This window comes from Puma concolor, chromosome B1, assembly GCF_028749965.1.
Source record: "Puma concolor isolate L17-30 chromosome B1, mPumCon1.1.hap2, whole genome shotgun sequence".
NCBI classification, from domain to species: Eukaryota; Metazoa; Chordata; class Mammalia; order Carnivora; family Felidae; genus Puma; species Puma concolor.
Genome location: NC_141670.1, coordinates 105,455,651 through 105,476,390, shown reverse-complemented (window position 1 = coordinate 105,476,390; position 20,740 = coordinate 105,455,651). Strand labels below are relative to the sequence as shown.

At 37.7% G+C, this 20,740-nt stretch overlaps 1 long non-coding RNA gene across 14 annotated transcripts in view; it reads left to right on the top strand.

Annotated features, from left to right (window-relative positions):
* The window catches only part of LOC112858613 (uncharacterized), a 235,018-nt gene that overhangs the window by 9,549 nt on the left and 204,729 nt on the right, over positions 1 to 20,740 (top strand). For 8 of the 14 annotated variants that reach the window (XR_015250260.1, XR_015250256.1, XR_015250261.1 and 5 more), the window contains exons 3-4: positions 13,090 to 13,217; positions 19,711 to 19,886. This is a non-coding gene — a long non-coding RNA (uncharacterized LOC112858613). Of the gene's footprint in view, positions 1 to 13,089; positions 13,218 to 13,965; positions 14,039 to 18,174; positions 18,313 to 19,602; positions 19,887 to 20,740 lie in introns of all 14 variants that reach the window. The other 6 variants (XR_015250258.1, XR_003223407.2, XR_015250257.1 and 3 more) reach the window with 6 other exon arrangements.

Below are 20,740 nucleotides of genomic sequence, written 5' to 3'. Positions count from 1 at the left end.
TTCAATCTCCCAGTTCTGCCTGTTTTGTAATCATAAATAGGTTCTCAGAATGAACCTGGAAAGCCATTGTTTGGTGGGTACTAAATTATGGCTACAGTGGGTTCAAGGTGAATCAGGAGAATGGATTGTGTGCATCTCTTCCCAGCTCCGCATTTGGTGATGTAGCTTGAAATCAAACATGACAGTCATATTTATATCACATTAATTAGTGAACGCTACAAATTGGACCTCCTTTTTTTGTTTGTTTTTTAAACCTGGAGAGCCAATTGTTAAACATTTAGCAACACACCTCTGGTCTTAGCCAGGTCTCTGAATTCCTTCTCCCTCTCACGTTCCCCCCAAGGCAAATCTTTGGTTATCTCCATTTACTTAATAATCTTTGTTTTTTTAAAAAAAATTGAGACAATAGTTGACATTGTTAAAATGTAACTATCTGGCATATAATACATACTCAATAAATATTTGTTGAATGTTGAATGTTAATTGAATACAATGTGGGTCCAAAAAAGGCTAAGAATATATATCTTAATTGCTATTGATATAATTTATGATCTGTTCTCCCATAGCACATATTTTGAATATAGCACTTACATCATATTAGAGTTATTTGTTTACATATAAATGCCAAAAATCTAGCCATTGAGACAAGGAATAGAATTCCTGAGCTCTCTTAATTCCAATTTACTTTCAAGAAAATGTATTCAGAGAAGGAACTAAAATCTTACTTAATTTCTTTTCTCAGTGATAATATATTACTTTAAATAATTCTAAGGTTGACATACATTAAGGGAAAAAATAGGGACTTGAGCATTTTCAGAGAGCCTCTATTCAATCATGCTTTATGATACTCTGTAAAGCCATCCTTCTCTAGTCAATAGAAACAAACAAAAAATGAACTCACTAATAATCAATTCTCAGTCATTCAAGGATTAATGATACAGTTTGTAGAGTCATTTGTTATCTCCATCTTTGCTTTTCTTTATTCTTTTTTTGGCTTCCTGCCACTGTATCTTTGCATTATTCATGAGAAACCACACTAGTGCCTGGCTGGGGAAATAAAGGGCTCTGAAATGCAAATCTTTCTTTTACTATTTTTTAGCAGTTCTCCAAAAAGTGTTGTTGCAGGAGGAGCAGGTCAGGACAATTAACTTAAATGAGGTTTGTTAATATTTATAGGTTTCAAATATCCATTTAACATACGGGTAGATCTACTTAACTTTATACTAAAGTGGGGCTAGAAACACTGCCTAAAGTTGTTTAAAATCTCTAAGAATCTTATATTTTGTCCATTCCTACAAAGAATGAAAAAAATTTAAAAATTAGATAATAGTCTCTGCTCCTCCAAAAAAGCCTTCAAGTTCCACAATTTAAAAATGTATCTCTACAGCAGGTACTTTGTCATGATGAGTGCATTTGAGTATGTTCCTTGGAAGATAAACACTGGAAGATAAACAAAATGTCGGGCTTCAGTTATAGCAGAGCCTTCCAAAAGAAATAAAGTGACTAGTTAATCCTTAGAGTACTGGAATTTGTTGGACGGATAGCCAAACGAATATTTAGGAGATTGCCTATGTGTTTCTGTATACATGTGCTCAAATCTTCACTCTCTGGTCTGAGGAAAGAGCAGAACAAAGAAAAATACGGAATACAAACTACTGACCTCAATACAGAAGGAGTTAAGGGTTGTAAAAAATACGTGTGTGTGTGTGTGTGTGTGTGTGTGTGTGTGTGGTGGCAGGTGTGTTCAACATCACTGTCCCCGTTGACACTTGGGGCTAAGCAGCCAGAATCTCTAAGAGATTTTTCCTGATTCTCTCTGTGATGAAAACTTCTGGCCTAAGTGATGTTTCAGGCAGTCTTACTCCAAAGAATTTTTTTTTAATTGATGGTGATGCCATTTGTCTAGTTTGAAGATTAAACTAGGCTTCCCTACAACTCACTTGGTCTTTTTGCCTTGCTGCTGTGTGTGAGTGTGTATGAGTGTGTGTGTGTGTGTGCGCGTGTGTGTGTGTGCGTGTGTGTGTGTTTTCAGCAGTTTCTCAGGATATTGGAAAACACCCAGGCACATACACATAAATGTCCGTTACATTTACCGTGTAGCATCTCAGAGCGCAAAACCATATTGTTCTGGGCACAGAAGAGAAATCTAACCCCCTATGCCCCGTCACAAACCAGGTCTTGATAATCAGACTTTAAGTGAATCAACATCAACTGTATCTCTCAATCGCTTGTAGCAGCCACATTGCTGGTTGCATTGAAACCAGGCAAAGAGCCCCTGTGTTTGCATTGTTTGGCAGTGTGTAGAAAAATAGGAGTTGAAAGAACAAACCTAGACACTGTAGGTGCAGTTATCAAGAGACTTATAAATGCTGTGTGGTTCCCAGAAAAACTGTTTCCTGACCTAGCCAGGTCAACCACTGGAGTGATGTCTGGTTTCTCTTCCTGTGTCAATAAATGGTGAAGGTCAGCCCCCTACTGTGGAGTAGGGGTCAGGAGAAGAGAAGAAAATGAATCTTTTATACTGATAATAGTTGTGGGAATTTTAACTTCATTTTTAAATCTATGCTTTTTCAAATAGTTAATTCAAGGCACGTGTTAGTGACAAATTTCAGGCAAGTACAATTTTTAATTCTTTTGGGTCCTTAGAAATTGTTATCCTTTGTTCCTGAAATTTCCCTTGAGGCCTTAGCATATTTCTGTTCTTTTTGTGTGCTCTTTAGTTTCTTAACGCTAGTTCTAGAGTTTGATTTTGTAATTCAGACAGATTCACACTAAATCAATAGAGATATGCATTTTGAAAACTTTCCTGTGAGCTGCTATTTTACCATGTTATTTTTCCTGCATCAACCAACATCCTCTAATAGAGAATTATTTCCCTTAATTTCACAACACAAAAGCGTCTCAGAACATTTTTCAGAAAAATGCATGTATTACAGATTAAAAACTGACATGAGGCTGAAACATCCTTTGTGAAAATCAAAAGGAGGGACACGTAAGTACAGTTTTTAGACCAAAGACCCTGAATTCAGAATCCAGAATCATGTAAATGGATGGCTTGGCTGGAATTATATGATCATACGTAGGTAAAAAGGACAACAAAAAAATTATGAATTGCAGTAATTTTGTTTGCCTCCCAATAGTGCCATGATAAGACTAAACCACACCCTTAAATGCAACAAATCAGAAATAGTTCCTGCTCAATCAACAAATACGTTTCATTATCTATTATGTTAATTAAAGTGATAAAATACTTTTATTCTTATTTATTAGGATGAAGGATTTAAGCTTCATCTTCTTCAAAATGGTAATTTTGTAATTACATTGATTTTATTAAAGATACTTAATAATCATACTAATTACTTATAAATGTTAATGACAGAATATGATTCCTAAATATTTAGTTTGAATACTATTTCATATCAATACATACAAATCAGCAATTGCATGACCACTCCTACTAAAGCTTTCTGGGTAAGAAAACAATTTGCCATGTAGAATTGCATTAAATTTTTTTTTTAATGTTTATTTATTTTTATCAGAGAGAGAGAGAGACAGAGACAGAGACAGAGCATGAGTGGAGGAGGGGCAGAGAGAGAGGGAGACAGAATTCGAAGCAGGCTCCAGACTCTGAGCTGTCAGCACAGAGCTGGACGCTGGGCTTGAATTCAAGAACCGCAAGATCATGACCTGAGTAGGATGCTTAACCAATTGAGCCACTCAGGTGCCCCAGAGAATTGCATTTTAATAACTATTATCATAACTGGGTGTGTAGTTAATACTAAGAAGACTTGATGCGTTTTATCTGTCTTTCCCAGTGAGCACCTTTAAGTAAGGACCACCTCTTGTGCCTCATTCCAGCTGACCCATTGGTCACGCAACCCACGTTCCAGCTCCACAGCTGGTAATCCCAGGACTTGGCACGTGTTCCCATCCCCTTCCAGTTGCATTTGTTTGTTACCCCTTGGATCAGACTTTCATGGTTAGCCTTGCTCCAGGCTGTGGTTCTGTTAGGCATACTTGGTTTTCTCAGCTATGACTCCTTGCGCTTCTTAAGAATGGTTTGCACTCTCCATTTTCTTTCTGGATGTTGGCTCCTTCTTGTTGAATTCCTAACCTAGTTTTAACATGTCCGGCTCTAGTTCCTAGGCTTTGTGGTGTCTGGCCAGTGCCCCAGTTGAGCCCATTCAAGTAACAATACAGTTACATTATAACTTATTTAGATTGATAGTAGTTGTGGTATATACATTTTTTTTTTATTTTTTTAATTTATTTTATTTTTAAAAAAAAAATTTTTTTTTTCAACGTTTATTTATTTTTGGGACAGAGAGAGACAGAGCATGAACGGGGGAGGGGCAGAGAGAGAGGGAGACACAGAATCAGAAACAGGCTCCAGGCTCTGAGCCATCAGCCCAGAGCCCGATGTGGGGCTCGAACTCACGGACCGCGAGATCGTGACCTGGCTGAAGTCGGACGCTTAACCGACTGTGCCACCCAGGCGCCCCTATACATTTTTATACATAAATGAGAAACCACTTTTCTGACATATTTGTTCCAAACCTATATTAATTTCTTCTGCTAAAATGCTCCATTTCCTTATCAGGAAATGCCAATAAAAGTTACTTGAAGTATGAATTTAGTTTTTTTTCTGTATTTGACCTATCCAAAGAATTTGACATTTGTAACTATTTGTGATTAAATGATGAATGATAATGTATGTAAAAGCATTTAAAATAGTATTAAGTGTTCCAAAGGTGCATGTGGGTGTATTATCATTATGCATACCTAATAGTCTCAACATAAACCAGTGTTTTGGCTTATTACTAAATCTATAGTTGAGTCAGATTTCTATAGGAAGAAGCTTCTCCAGTATATGGAAATTTGTATGTTACTATCTCATTTAGGAAATTATTTTATGAATGCTCTACAAAAAATTGTATCAAAATGAATTATAAGAATAAATGTCACTTTCAAATATGCCTACCATTTTCAGTTTTACCAGTGTGTTGAAAATACCTGATTAAATACTGAAAATCTGGGTGAGAATATTTGTACTTTTAGAATCACTTTCCCCATACTTCATATGAAAACAGTTTCTTTTCAAATAATACTGTTTCTTGGTGAGAACAAAAGGTTAGCCAACTAATGCAGTCACATGACAATTATCTTGAAGAATAACATGGAATTTACTTAGCAGAGGAACCTGAATTTTTCTACATTTTAAAAGATAAGAAAGTTAGGTAAATGCTGGTCAATGTGTGATTCATATTATTCCATGGGGAGAAAAGTGAATGCTCTTCAAAATATGGGTGAACTGATCTCACTAAACATTTTGAAAATTATATAACTTTCTGCCTTCTTAGGATATAAGGATCATGTCCCTGTCCAGAAATTTAATTTATAACCCATGCAGGAATGTATTCATTACATTTAGTCTTTGTTTTAAATAGTATACTCTAAAATGAAAATACTTCCCACTGGAAAAAAAAATGTTCATAACCATGTATTTTCTAAACATAAGTGGACAAATATGCTGAAATCAAAGTCACATCACAAAAACGAACCCAAAATAATTTGCTGGAGGAAAGTTCATGTATACTCAGAACCCATGGAACTCCAGCTCTTGCTAAAGACTTTGTAAATAAATCTTGTACAGCATAGTGGACTGGGGGTTAGAGGCTATTTAGTATAAATAAGCAAAAACAGAGCTTGTATTTGACATACCCTATTACAGAAGACTTTCCCCCAAGGTTTTCAAGTATTGGAATTCATAATAGAAAGCCAGATATATCTTTGGAAGTTTAATGGATCTCATCAATTATATGACATTTTAAAACACGTATATTCGGACCATGAGCTATGGACTATTTGAAAAAATCCTTATGATGATTGTTCTGGGGATATGCCTGAAATTTTAATTTCCAAACTTGGGATGTCATTGAGCTTTATTATAGGAAAAGATAACTCTGGAATCCGTGCCAAGCAGAACATAAGGTTTTTCATTTATAACTCTCAGTTTCTTATAACAACCAATAAGGTAGGCATTGTACCCACAATTTGTAGATGAAGACTCTGCGATTCACACTGTAAGAACTAGCTTCGTGGGCAGTTCTCAAACTCACTCACTCATTCATTCATTCATTCATTCATTTATCTTAAGCAAATAAACTAATGCTCCATTCATTGAGAAAGATATATTTATCTACTACAGATTAAAAAGGAAATGGCACAATTCCCATGCCTGCAGGAACTCCAGGGATGAGTCAGTATGTGATGGGTCATTGATCCAAGAAGTTTTTTTCAAGAATGGGATGATGGGGCAGGAGTTTAGAATCTAGAAACGAGGGTTAAAGAAAGACTAGAACATAGACTTTTGCCTTTGGGATACTGTATACATACTTATAGATACAGGTTTCACATCTTCATTTTGAATCTCAAGGTGCTGAGGGACCATTTTCCTTCCATATTCTTTATTCTTGATCCTTCTCCCTTTCCTGGTCCTAACTCCACACTTAGGAACCAGCCTATTCTTCAGCTTTCATATACATACAGGTCCAGAAGACTTGAAATAGTTCTAGAAGCCAGAGGAAATACTACAAACTTCTCATTCCCCAGTGTTTTGACCCTCAGATTCTTGTGGAAGAGAACCTAGGAGGCTCCTTAAATTCAATTCAGTTCAAATCAATTCAAAAGTATTATCTTTCTCTAAAGACCATTGTTATGCCTCTCTCTGTTCCTTTCTCCCTTCTTCCAGGTTAACTTAAGAAACATGATCACTTCCACCTTTGGAATCTTTCTCGGTATGCCCACCCCCATTTGAGGCAAAGATGAGATGAATGGTGCTTAGATTAAATTTCTTATTTCAGTTTGTTTAATGTCTTGACTTACTTGAAGCACTGACTCTCTTCTTTTGACTCCCTAGCCTAAGCAATCTGTCAGCAGCCTATCACCCAACAGAAAAAAGGTGACAGAGCTGGGTTTGGCAACCTGCAGTATATACACAATAGTGGTTTTTATCACCTTTGACATAGCCTAATATGAGTCATATCCATGTCCATCTGGTTCAGTATTTTATTAGTATTTTATTACTAACAGAGTATCTAAAGAATACGGCATCCAGTTTAAAATTTAGGTTCATCCAACTTCTTTTGGTAACATACAATCATAACAGTTTAGAGCTAGAATGGACTTTTGTTTCTCCATTTAGTCCAATGTCCTCAGTTAACTTAGAAAAAAAAAGAATGATCTTTTGTCACATGCCAAGTAAAATATTATATAAGCTTTTTATATACATATTCTCTATACATATATTTTATACTCTTTCAAATTCTGATAATAATCATCAGTGGAGAAATCATTATTTTCAGTTTATAGTTGAAGGCCCTGACATTCAGAGGATTTAAGAAGATTTTAAGATTTCTAAGAGAAGCTGAAACAGACATCTAAAAAAAATACTCTGTACCATAGAAAACAATGTTCAGGGTACAAAAGTAGATGTGAAGAAATCAGTTGTGACTTATTGCATTAGTCTCAGTAAGTCATGATGTCAGCCCAGACTGCAGACTGTCGGGATGCAGAGAAGGAGAGAATAGAATCAAGGGAAATTCAGAGTATAGAACCAATGGGATTTAGTGATAAATTTGCTGTAGGAGGTGAGAGGAAAAAGAAGAAAGAGCCAAGTTTAACAACCAGTTATTGGCTTGCAGAACTGGCTGAATGGTGGGGCCTCTTGCAAAGATGCAAAGCCCTGACAATAAGATTTAGAAAGTGGGGGTGAGGCAGAAGGCGGAGCAAGGGTGCGGGGAGCAAAGAGATCATGCAGTGCTGACATGATACAGGCAACTTCTTCAAGCAGTTTTTAGGGTTGGAGGTTTGAGGATACGTTTTCTACCAAATGCCCTCTCACCCTTTCCCTTCCCCTTATCCATGTGGCAATCCAAATGGCATTTGGGCTTTGAGTTTGAAAATACAGATGTTAACAGCATTTTCTGGGCAACTCCAGAGGCTGGCATTTATCAATCAATGCACTTGATGAAAGACCTTGTGGTCTCCTTGGATGTAGCTAGATATTACATAACCTGAGAGAGAGGAATATTGTTGTAGAAGAATTACTAATGTAATAGGGATCTCATCTCAACCTAAACTGGGATTTGGAATTTTGATGTGTGTTTGATGAAAATATTCAGCTAAAAGCTCAAAGAGGCTATTTCGGTGAAGTAGTTTACATAGTAGGAAAATGTCTCCAAAGAGGAAGATGTCTGGAGACAGATATGGAAAGGCACATGAGTGAGCAGGAGGCTGTCTCTTTTATTAATGAGTCCCATGGAATTATCCTGAACCCAGATGCGGGCAGGGGCTGCAGGAAGAATGTTAGGGATCTGTTTTCACTGGCACAGAGGCACCTATCATGTGGCTTAGAAACCAGGGTGATGAAGCAGCAACATGTTAGGGAAGAGCATCATTTTTCTCTCAATACTGTAAACATTTTGCTCCACTATCTTTCTATTTTGCATGGCCTCTGAGAAGTCAGATGTCATTCTTATCTTTGTTCTCCTGCAAGTAAGGTATTTTCCCCCGTTTTTTTTTTTTTCTTTCAGAATTTTTTTCTTTATCTTTAGTTTTCTGTAACTTCAAAATGATATTGGTAAGGTATAGATTTTTTTTCTTGCATTTATCCTGCCTGGCATTCCCTAAGCTTCCTGGACCTGTGATCTGGCATCTGGCATTAATTTGGGGGAAATTCTCAGTCTTTATTGTTTCAAATATATCTGTTTCTCTCTTTCTTTCTTCTCCTTCTGGTATTTCCATTATATTTCCACCATGCACCTTTTGTGATTGTCCCACAGTCCGTAGATATTCTGTTTTTTTCAGTCTTTGTTCTCTTCAATTTTTGGTTTTTGAAGATTCAGTTGTCATATCCTCAAACTCAGAGATCCTTTCCTTAGCTCTGTGCAGTCTATTAATAAACCCATCAAAGGCATTCTTCATTTCTGTTATAGTGCTTTTTATCTCAAGCAGTTTTGGTTCTTTCTTAGGATTTCCATTTCTATGCTTACATCGCCCATCTGTTCTTGTATGATTTCTGCTTTATCCATCAGGTCCCTTAGCATATTAATAGTTGTTTTAAATTCCCTGTCTGATAATTCCAATATTCCTACCCTGTCTGGTTCTGATGCTTGCTCTGTCTCTTCAAATTGTGTTTTTTATCTTTTGGTATGCCTTGCCAGTTTTTCTTGATAGTTGTACACGATATATCCAGTAAAAGCAATTGTTGTAAATAGGCTTTAGTAATGTGGTGATGAGGTGGGCGGGGGGGGGGGGGGGGGGGGGGCGGGGACGAGAAGCATTTTCTAGTCCTGAGATTAGGTCTTAGTCTTTTATGAGCCTGTGCTTTTGCGCTGTGAAGGAACATCAATTCACCATGTCTAGGCATACATAACACAGCCTGGCTCTGAGATGACAAAGGCTGCTTGGGTTTGAGGGTTTGCACTTTGGGAGAAGCAGAAAAGGGGTCCGCGCTCTGAGAAGAGAGCCAGTGTTGAGTACCACTCTCACATGGTTCTGCTAACCAAGACCTTAACAAGGGAGGACAAGCAGAGAAATCTGGGAGTTCTTTCAAACCCCATGCTCTGCATTTGGGGACTACAGAAATAGATGGATGAAACCATGCAATTACACATGGAGGACCATGAGTTTTCAGCCATTGCTGTTACTGTGGCTTTGTAAGCACAGAGTGGCGAAGCCTGGAGGAAATGTGGTTTGCACCAGAATAGTAGTTCTTAAGATGAAATGTGCTTCAGAATCACTGGTGGAACTTTTATTTTTTTTATTTTTTTTTTTTTTTTTAATTTTTTTTTCAATGTTTATTTATTTTTGGGACAGAGAGAGACAGAGCATGAACGGGGGAGGGGCAGAGAGAGAGGGAGACACAGAATCGGAAACAGGCTCCAGGCTCTGAGCCATCAGCCCAGAGCCTGACGCGGGGCTCGAACTCACGGACCGCGAGATCGTGACCTGGCTGAAGTCGGACGCTTAACCGACTGCGCCACCCAGGCGCCCCCTGGTGGAACTTTTAAAGAGGATCCATGCCATGTCCCATTTTCAGGGTTTCTGATTTAGAAAGCCTAGGGTGGCATCTTGGCAACTGTGTAATGAAAAAGCTCAAGTAATTTTGATGCTTATGCCTGGTCAGGAACCCGGGGGGAGGGCAGGTGGGGAATCAAATTTTTGGGGGTATTTCACTTTTAGAATTCATTGTTTCATAACTTCATCTCTTTATGCTCAGCTTTCCCCATTCTCACTAAAAAAGCTTCCTTTCTCTGATATCGGTTTTCTTAATTCTTCACCGAAGGCTTTTCTGAAGGAGAATTACTAAAAGATTCAGCCAGCCTTAGACTCTTAGATTCTTTATACTTGGACTCAGATGAAAGGAAAAATTGAGAATGTAAACATCCTATTTGATTCCTTAGAAGAAAATGGCTCATAATTTTATTTTGTTTGATCAGCTCCATGTTAAACAACTGTGTGAATATTTTTCTTGAAACATCCTGTCTCTTCCACTCCTATCTCCACAGCTCACTCTACTGTTAGTTTTGCTTAAAAGTTATCAATGGAATTTAGACATCAAAGCACTTTCAGCTTCATTTCTCCACTCTGGCTCCACAGGCTACAACCACCACCCTCCAGAGTTGTAAGCTACAGAAATCATCCCACATCTTACTTTTGTTCATTTATATCTGGGTGAGCTAGAGGAGATTGTCTTTCTTTTGTAGAATCTATAGTATTGAAAATAAACTAGATCAGTGACCTAATTCCTGGTTAATGAGTCCTTTATTCCCTAATGTTCCCATTAATTTTCAATCCAATGGAATTCTTGTCTTCTTGAAATACAGCTAAAATATAATAACTGTGTAGTAATTATTTTTTTCAGTGCAAAAATTCCAAATGTCCATTCTATTAACTGAGCAAATGGAGGTCATAGTTACATCAGCCGTTAAATGTCTTTACAGGAATTAAAGAAAACTGATCATGCTCCAGTTTGAAAGAGCCACAATTAAGCAGTGTTTTTGTATTACTTCTCAGAGGAAGGAGCCTGAAGATTCTAAAGGGAGGGATGATGCATTAAGTGCTGGGAAAAAAAAAAAAAAAGAGAGAGAGAGAGAGAGAGTCTTCAGTCTTGGGAATGTAACAACTTGGTGGGGGGCTGAGTGCCCTGAGGCAGACTGACCCAATCAGCTGCTGGGAAAAGTAATACAGCTGTTCTGCTGGAGGGAGACACATTCTAAGCCGGTATGGTCCACTATCGGGGAGCTTTTGGTATCATGAGAAAAGGAAGTGCTGTTCCTTTCAACTGAGAAGCTGTAGAATGTCTCACTCATCCTTTTTTTTTTTTTAATGCTGACTCCTCTTTTTGTTTTTATTAGCTTTGTGATAAAATTTCCATTTGAAAATTGATGATACAAATCAGAAGTGCTTCAAATCATCTATTTAATATTTATAGATGAAATTTATCTCTTTCCTTAAAAAATGTTTAAAGAAAACATATCTGAATTAGAACTTAGTGTTTACTGCACATAAGATGAAATGGAAACTAACCTCTTTATTGCATGTGGGTTTTTTTGTTTTTGTTTTTGTTTTTGTTTTTTTATTCCTTGGCTTATTCAGTTAATTTGGATTTACTATTTGTAAGGTGAAAAGAAACACTTTCCCCCACAACTCTGTGGTCTATTGGGAGACTTTACACAGTAGGAAAAAAAATGTGAGCAACTACCTATCATTATTATAGAGCGGATTTTCAGATGGAACACTAAGAATTTACTCAAACGTATTCCTTGGAACTATTTCATCATAAAAACCAAAATATGATTAAATTAATACTGCTGATTCAATGAGCTCATTTGACAACAGTTGCAAGGTGCAATTTGAGGAGTTTTATGGGCCAATGTTAAGGTTAGGCATATACTTTCTACCCCCAAACCCCTGTATTGTATTATTCAGAAAATATAGTGGAGTCAACGGATAGGTCCTTGAAAAAAAAAAATAGAAAAAAGAAAAAGAAGAAATGCCTTCTATTTCCCAATGCTTATTAATTCAAATTTATTTACATTTTTCAGTGGATGGATCATGTAGTTTAATATATAAGGTGGCATATAAATAGTGGCAACACCAAAGACAGGCTCAGGGGACCATCTTGCAGGGCCCTTCCCCTCACCCCAGCTACCACCACAAATTTAATAATGTTTTTCTCCATCTAGACCATTGCCATTTTCTCAATCATGTGAAAATCATCTCTCTTGAAAACATTTCTATTTTCATTGATCTGTGATTTACAATTTAAGTAAAAACAAATTAAGACAAGTCCCTTAACTTTCCTCACCTCCATTTCCTGCTGCCCCTCAATTCCTCCATGTGAATATGCAGACCCCAGCAGGTGTATGAGTGAACATGGACACATAAGTTTATTTTACAGTTCATTTCCATACAAGAAAACTAAAAGAGTAGTGCCAGTATTCCATAAAGACCCAAACTGTTATGCAAATAAAGTTCTTACTAAAGAAAAAGAGACAAAGATGATTTTCTGGAGAGCAGAAAGACTCAAATTAAATGGCAATATAGCATATGCTCTATGACTGGTTTGGACGAAGTCATTAAAGCAGCTCTTATTCTACCATCTTTATGTAAGTATGTTTTACAGAAAATGTATACTGGAAAATAAGGAAATAATGGGGATTGTCTGTGGATTAAAAATTATTGAATTGGCTTGAACTTACTTTTTTGTTATTTTTTTAATGTTTGTTTATTTTTGAGAGAGTCAGAGACAGAGTGTGAGCAGGGGAGGGGCAGAGAGAGAGGGAGACACAGAATCCAAAGCAGGCTCCAGGCTCTGAGCTGTCAGCACAGAGCCCGACATGGGGCTTGAACCCATGAGCCAGGAGATCATAACCTGAGCTGAAATCAGATGCTCAATCAACTGAGTCACCCAGGTGTCCCAAGCTTCCTTTTTGAGGGTTTCCATCTACCACCTACTTCTACTTACCTACATCCCACACAATATGGACAGGAAAAAAAGCAGAGTGCATTTTATAATTTCAGAGGATGGAAGACAGCAGCAATTAATTAATGAAGACTGAAGAAATACTTATTATAATGTTTAAAATGTTCTTTTGTACTTATTTGACAAAAATCCCAAGATTCATCAGTTTCTGGAAACTCAACGCAAGGTAAGAGCTGCAGCTGACTTTGAATCTGACATATGTGTGAAGTAAGAACCCAATCGACATTGAAATGCCAGTCTGTGATTTCCCTTGAGGTATTGCTTTAGTTTCTGTTCCATCAAAAGCACACCAGCTGTAACTATGTGTTAAATATTTATTTTGGAGATGGATAGAAAGGAAAATTAGACACAGCCTCCACTTTCAAAAATTTTAATCTGGTAAGGGTGACAGACTGAAGGGAGTACACAAATCAGATTTAGGGAGCGAACAAGATAGTGGTTGTGGGGAAAATGTTGAAGGTGAGCTGCAAAAGGAATATTGAAGCCCTGTGGGTCTGAGAACAGAAATGCTGTTGTTGGGATGTCTTTTAATTCCCATCTAGGTGGATAGGGAGAATTTTTTAATACATTCCACCCGAATGTGGAATCTGATAACACTCATTAGTTTGCCCATGGTATCTAGTAGTTTTATGACATCTACACACTTAAACTTTGGAATGGTGTGTCCCTCATGGTGGAGGGGAGGCGAAGCACATAAACAATTTCAGGGACTTCTTTCTAAAGTCCTTAGGCAATCATCCAACCTCTGTGTGTCTCAGTTTCTCAATCTGTAAAACAGTAATGCAATATCTATTCCACAAAATAGTTGTGAGAATTAAATGAGATAATCATATAAAGTATCTAGCACAGATCCTACACCAAATGTTCAATAAAAAGCAGTCATTATTTTATCCTTTCTTTCTTTTTTCTGTGAGACTGGCTTTCCTTCACTGTCACTGATGAGACACTAACCAAGCTGGGGGATCAAACAAGGGACGCTTCACCAAGGTAGGTGCAGGACATAAAGGGGGACAGATGAGTTACATGCCCAGGCATAAAATATGAAACAGTAAAAAAATCTGGGAACTTCACAGGAAGTTATCTGTGGGAATGTCTGGAAGACTTCTGTAAAAACAACCTATAAAGATGTTGCTTTAGCTGCAAATATTTTGTGGATTTAATATAATAAAATTAATATTATTAATTTCAGTATCAAGGGCAAATGCACATATATGGAGAACCTATTATGTGCCAGGCATTGTGCTTAGCTTACCTTGCATATATCACCTCATTTAATTTTCTCACCAATATAAAATAATACAGTCCATTATGCCTCATTTGAAATTTTAAAATAAAAAATTTATGAAAATTAAAATATTGAAATAATTGCTTGAGTAACAAAATCTGACCTGAACTGACATGAGATTATTTTTAGTCTTTATTTATCTCACTTAAAATAAATATTCATGCAGTTTGCTATAGAAACCTTAATGTTTGGTCATGGGGTGTTTCTCAGACCCCACTAGTGTAATGTTCCATATTGTCATTATAAAATAGTCTCCAAATTTCAAAATTCACCTGACTCTAGGATTTTAGATAAGGTAGGGTAGACTTTTAAAAAAAAGATAACATTTATTGAGAGCTTGCATATGCCACGTTTGGGTCCAAGTCTCTACTGATCTTAATTCATTCATCCTCATAATAATCCTGGGACAATAATCTTGGAGGAAAGAGAAACACATGAGGTGATCTCTACCTTCATCTAGACTTTCTGCTTAGAAGTACTTTCCAGTGAAGTACAGGAAGGGGAAACCAAACAAAACTTGGGTATGTCAATGAATTGAGGGGACCGAAATCATTACTTGGGGAAGGCAAGGCAACTAAAATTTGTGAGGCAGACTGCCTACGAAGAGGGAGCTATGCAGAAGTGCTCCAAGTATCTTCAAAGTAGCCCCATCAAATCTTTGGCTGAATATCAATCTACAAAGATCACTGGACATGAGCAATTTCAGGGGAAAGACAATTACCAGGGAGCTGTAAGCTGAACAATTCCTGGAGCTCATAAAGGTCTGAGAATCATTCAAGCTCCCATCAGCCAAAGTGAAGAGCCCTTCATGAATATATGATGCATTTAGTGGAGAGCCCAGAAAAGCCTCACCTTAAAAGTGGGGCTCAATGAGCATTAAAGGTAATCTAAATTCACCCCCAAACTATAACAAAATGCAACACTCAAGAACATAAATACATGATGTTCAGCATTCAACTAAAATCACTGTTTATGGGAAGAAGCAGAAAAATGTGACCCATAACTTAGAGAAAAGTCAGTCAATAAAACAGACCCCAAATTAAAAAGGTAGTCAAAGTAATTAACAGACAACAATATACATATTGGATAGTGATAGAAAGTATCCAGAATGAAGCACAGATTAAAAAAGGCTGAAAAAAATTAGTCTTTAGTGATCCAGGAGATAATAACAAATGCAATTGGGATTCCAGAGAAAGGAAGGAAGATAAAAAATGCTTGATGAAATAATGGCCAAACTTTTTAAAATTTGATTTGAAAAGTTATAAACTCTCAGAACCAAATGACAAAATGAAGCCCAAGTAAAACAAATATAAATCAAGCCTCTCCAAGACTTATTTTAATCAAATTGCTGGAAAGGTGTTAAAGAGGGAATCTTAAAAGCATCAAGAAAACAAACACACATTGCATGCAGAGAAACAAAGATAAAAATAACAGCAGACATTTTGTCAGAAATTTATGCAAACCAAAGACAATGGACTTATTTCTTTAAAATGCTAACAGAAAAAGGTGTCAACTCAAAATTCTATATTCAGCAAATCTTTCATAAACAAGAATAAGGAGAAATTGACACATTTATTTTATAATTTATAGAGAAATTCAAAAAGCAAGTGATTAAAAAAATAAATTTGGGAGGATTTATGCAATATGATTTCAAGATAATAAAGTTATAGTACCAGGGCACCTGGATGGCTCAGTCAGTCGGGTTTCTGACTTTTAATTTAGGTTTAAGTCATGATCCCAAGGTGGCGGGATTGAGCTCTACATTGGGCTCTGGGCTGAGCATGGAGCCTACCTAAGATTCTCTCTCTCTCTCTTTCTCTCTCTCTCTCTCTCCCTCTGAGCACTCCCCCTCTTGTGCCCTCTCACTCTCTAAAAAAAAAAAAAAAAAAGTTATACTACCAAGGGAGTATAGTAACAGCAGAGACTAGACATACATAGATTAATGGAACAGAAATGACAATCCATAAATAGACCAACAATTATATAATCAATTCATTTTCAACGAAGATGTCAAAAATTCGGTGGAAAGGATTGTATTTTCAGTAAACTGTGCTAGAATAACTGGATATATGTACATACAAAAAGGGGATCTCAACCTTTTTGTTACATCACACACAAAAAATAATTCAAAATAGCCCTTATACCTAAACATAGGAGCTAAAACTATAAATCTTTTAAGAGGAAATATAGGAGAAAATCTTTATAACCTTGAATTAGGCAGAGGTTTCTTAGATAAGACATAATCATAAACCATAAATGAAAATTTTGTTAACTTTACTTCACCAAAATCAAAACTTTTACCTGTCAAAAAACACTATTAAAAATGAAAAGCAAGCCACAAAATGGGAGAAAATATTTCCACAACATACATCTGTGTACCCACACACATAACTACAAAATATACAGAGAAGGTGTATAACACAATGATAAGAAAAGAGCAACATTTCAATTAAGAAATGAGCAAAAGAAAAAGAAGACACTTTGTGGCTAACAAGTTCATGGAAAGATACTCAACATCATCAATCGTTAGGAAAATGCAAACTAAAATCACCATAAAATATCACTATACATCCATTAAAATGGCTTATATTGAAAAGGCTGACAAACCCAATTGTTGACTAGGATGTCAAGAAAATAGAACCCTCATGTATATCTGGTAGGAATGTAAAACGCCCAATCACTTTGTGTAACAGTCTGGCAGTTTCTTAAAAAGTTAAACATACACTTACCATAGGATCCACTTTGTCTGAAGGAACAATAGTAATGTATCTTGGTGGTGTTTTGTTTTGTTTTGTTTTTTTTAACATGCAGACGTAAATTGTATGAAAAATTTAGCACAAAGAATGAGACAGGGAAATGGAAAATTCATGTATGTGAATTAGCATAATGCTATTTGAAGGAGCCGGTGATAATTTAAAAATTACTGCTCCTAAGGACCTGAGGGAAGAGGAAAGTATCCAAAAGTTTTTCCTTTCTGGCTCCAAAAATAGTTTCGTTTCTTGGATGAGAAAGCTTTTCATATGCTGGGGCCTCAGACTCCTTCATACACTTCTGCACCTCGGCAGCAAGCCCAAGCTGGGCAGGAGTTACCATCATCTTCCTCTTTCTAATGGCCTCCGAGGCTGGATGGTGTGGACTGTTTGCTGACCCCCCCCCCCCCCCCCCACTTTCCTAGAGCATGGCCGGGGGGGGGGGGGGGGGCGGTATATAGATCTCTAGCTTCTTCCTCCTGTTCTCCTAAGGAGAGATTTCATTTCTCCCGGGCCCTTGTCCCTAGCTGCATCTCAGGGGGCTCGCGGATAGACGGACAAGGCTTAAGAGGGGGAAGCCTGGCAGGGAGACGAGTGGATCCTAGAAGAGTTCTTCCCTTTGCTGTCGCCCACTGGGAGCCGGGATTGGGTTTGCAACAGTACAGTAAATTTCGCATCTAGGGCACTGGCCTCCACCAAACAGGTGTGTGCACACATATAGAGGGTTCTAGTTTCTGGCATGAAGGCGTCTGGCCCAAGCTTTCTCTCTACCGCCCATCAAAGGGGAGCAAAGGTGAGGGCTTGTAGGGACGGGGCCTAGCGTCGGCCTGGTCCCACGGGCCTTGACTCCCCCCCCCCCACTGGCGCAGGCCCGTTTTGAGGAACAGACTGCGCATGCGCAAATCCAAAGGCTCCCGGCAGCCTCCAGGGGCGACTGGTGGGATGCAGGTGCCCATGCGCGAGTGCCAAGCAACAAGATCTCAGTGACAGGCAAGTGTTTCTAGCTGGTATCAGAAATTAAGGGGCTGTTGCAGGGGAACACGCTGAACCGGAGCCTGCTGAAAATACCTGGCGCTGTCTGCTTTTAGGGCTGCCGGCTCCTGACTCAGGCCACTGTTGTTAGTCTCCCCTGGCTCCCTCCAAACACCACCTGCCCCTGGGCTTCTGAGCTCACACAAACCACTGTCCCTGCCGCCCTCACCTGCCCAGTGCCTCCGGTGGCCAAGGTAGGTCTGGCATCCTAGCCTCGCCACCCCCTGGGTGGGTGGAATCAGACATGTCTTTGGAGTGTCACAGTGAGAGAGTTTTAATAAAAAATGGTGATGGAATGTTTGGGGGAAGGTGGGTAAGGGTACGATGCTGGAGATTTGTTTTTTGCAGAAGGCATTTTTAAAAAGTTCAGGCTGTAATGAGATAAAACATGTTACCTTAGCAAATCCATCACGTTAAAAAAAAAATGTTAACGGTGTTTAGGAAAATAGAAGGGAAAACTGAATTTCTGGCAGAACACCAGTTGGTTATTACTGCTAACCTTCATCAAATAACTGTGCATTCTACTTAAGACTTCATTTTGGTGCCCTCAAATACAATCACAACTGCAGGGGGTAGGCTGCAGCTGTAAGACTGTCCCTAATGCTCCCTCATTCATTCAGGAATTTGATCTGTTTCAGAATTTTCCCTTTTGTCATTTGAAGTCACTCATGAAGTGGAAATGGGGGGATGAGGAAGGTGGGAAGGTCAGATTGGTGTGGGTAAACACAAAGAAAATTCGTAGAGACAGGAACAGCAACATCAACAAAAAAAAAACCTGGTCCCAGAGTTTATTCAAAAGAGCAGCAATCAGAGGAGTTTCAGGAATTGAAATATACTTGAGTTAGGTGGAGGAGTGGGGAGTGGTTGAAGGGACAGGCTCACTCTCAGCAACGAGGAGGGTCATAGAAAGAGCAGAAGTCGTGCCTGGCAAAGTCAGTGAGAAAAAGACCTGGGTCATGAGAAGCCTATGGTTTTGGTTTAGCTCTTTATTACCTGCCACCATGTTGACACAGAGAACAGAGAAGGAGAAATAGCACTAAGGCAAAGAGTGAAATTTAGGAGTAGTTGTAAACTAGGTAAGATGAGGGGGATATTTTAAACAATGAATATGAGTGAAATAGGGCTTATTTATATTAACTCTTGCTTGGCCCATAAATAAATAAGCTATTTATAAATAAACTATTATTTCCTGTCTTGCTTTCCATTTTTAGCTTCTAGAAATCTTATCAACAAATAAATAGGGCTATGTTCTTCCTATTGCTTTAGTGATAGATATAGCTTCATGTTTATCCTTTTCTCCCTTCCACTGGGCTTAAAGTCCTAGAACTAGATAGAAGAGAAATAGTTTCAGAAATAAACACAAAATAATAGAATATGTCTTGACGTATGGTTCCCAGTGTAGATATTTGTGATTATTATTTTTTCTGTCACATGTTGATATTTGGAATCATAAAAATAATACAATTTTGTATTCTGTATTCCAGAATTCCACATGAATGGTTTACGATGTTGGTGAAATGTTCTCTATGATACCACAAAATGTCTTCTTAAAACCAACCAAATAATGTTGATCAGTAAATTTCCTTCTTCAGTGATCTCTGTGGACAGAAGAGTTTGAGGCACATGAACAAAGAATGCTCAAGATTATTGGGATCTGGAAGGTACTTTGTGAACACATGAGGCTGCGCACCTGTACTCTATGATGGTGGTTGACATTGGTGGTGGGAAGATTTCAACTTTTCTCTAATTTAAGAAGATTTAAATAAAGGTACGTGAAACATTGGCTAATAGTATAGACAACAAATCTTAGAATGAGATCTTGGAAAATTTTGTACCCTGCATTTTGTTTTTGATTAAAAGTCACATAGACTAAAAGTCACATTTATCTGAAGGGTGTATTATTATTGAACAATTTGAATTTGCTGTGGTCAGGGTCTGTGCAAGTCTTCATGGGATCATGGACTACACAGGACTGGAAGGGCCTTTAAGAAATGTGCTAGGTATTAGACTGGAATTATACTGGAATTAAAAGAAAAAGAAGTTAGCTGGGTGAGATAAGGGTCTGATCTTTATTGAGATCTCACCTTCCATTCCAAAAAGCCAAAGTGGCTGCAAGACACCCTGCACTCACTTTGGCAGCACATGTACAAAAAGCCAAAGTAGCAAAAGTAACTGAGTAAAGCACACATATGGGGAATGCCTTTGCCCTACTTTTCCCTCATTTTTAAAAAGACCAAAATGATCTTTTGGATTCCAGGTTCTTGATACTTGATATAAATGTACATAAACCAACATTTTATCTGTTTGCAAAAGGTGATGACTATTAAATACCTTTTAGAGAGAAAGGATAAAAGTCAGAAGCTTGGCTGTGTCTTTAGCTGTTTTACCAATACTTAGTCTTTCCTATACGGGAAAAATCTAGGGCGATGTACTAAATCAAAGTAAATAATTGATTGCTTTAGCTAAGGGTAACTTGACAGTTTAGAGAGTTTGACTTATATGGTTATTGTTTGTATAAATGGTGTGTTTTATGAACCGTAATGATACGTGATAAAATTTCATAAACATCTATAGAAGTATTCAAATCACCTTAGATTAGATAGTGGACTTTTAATTAAAATT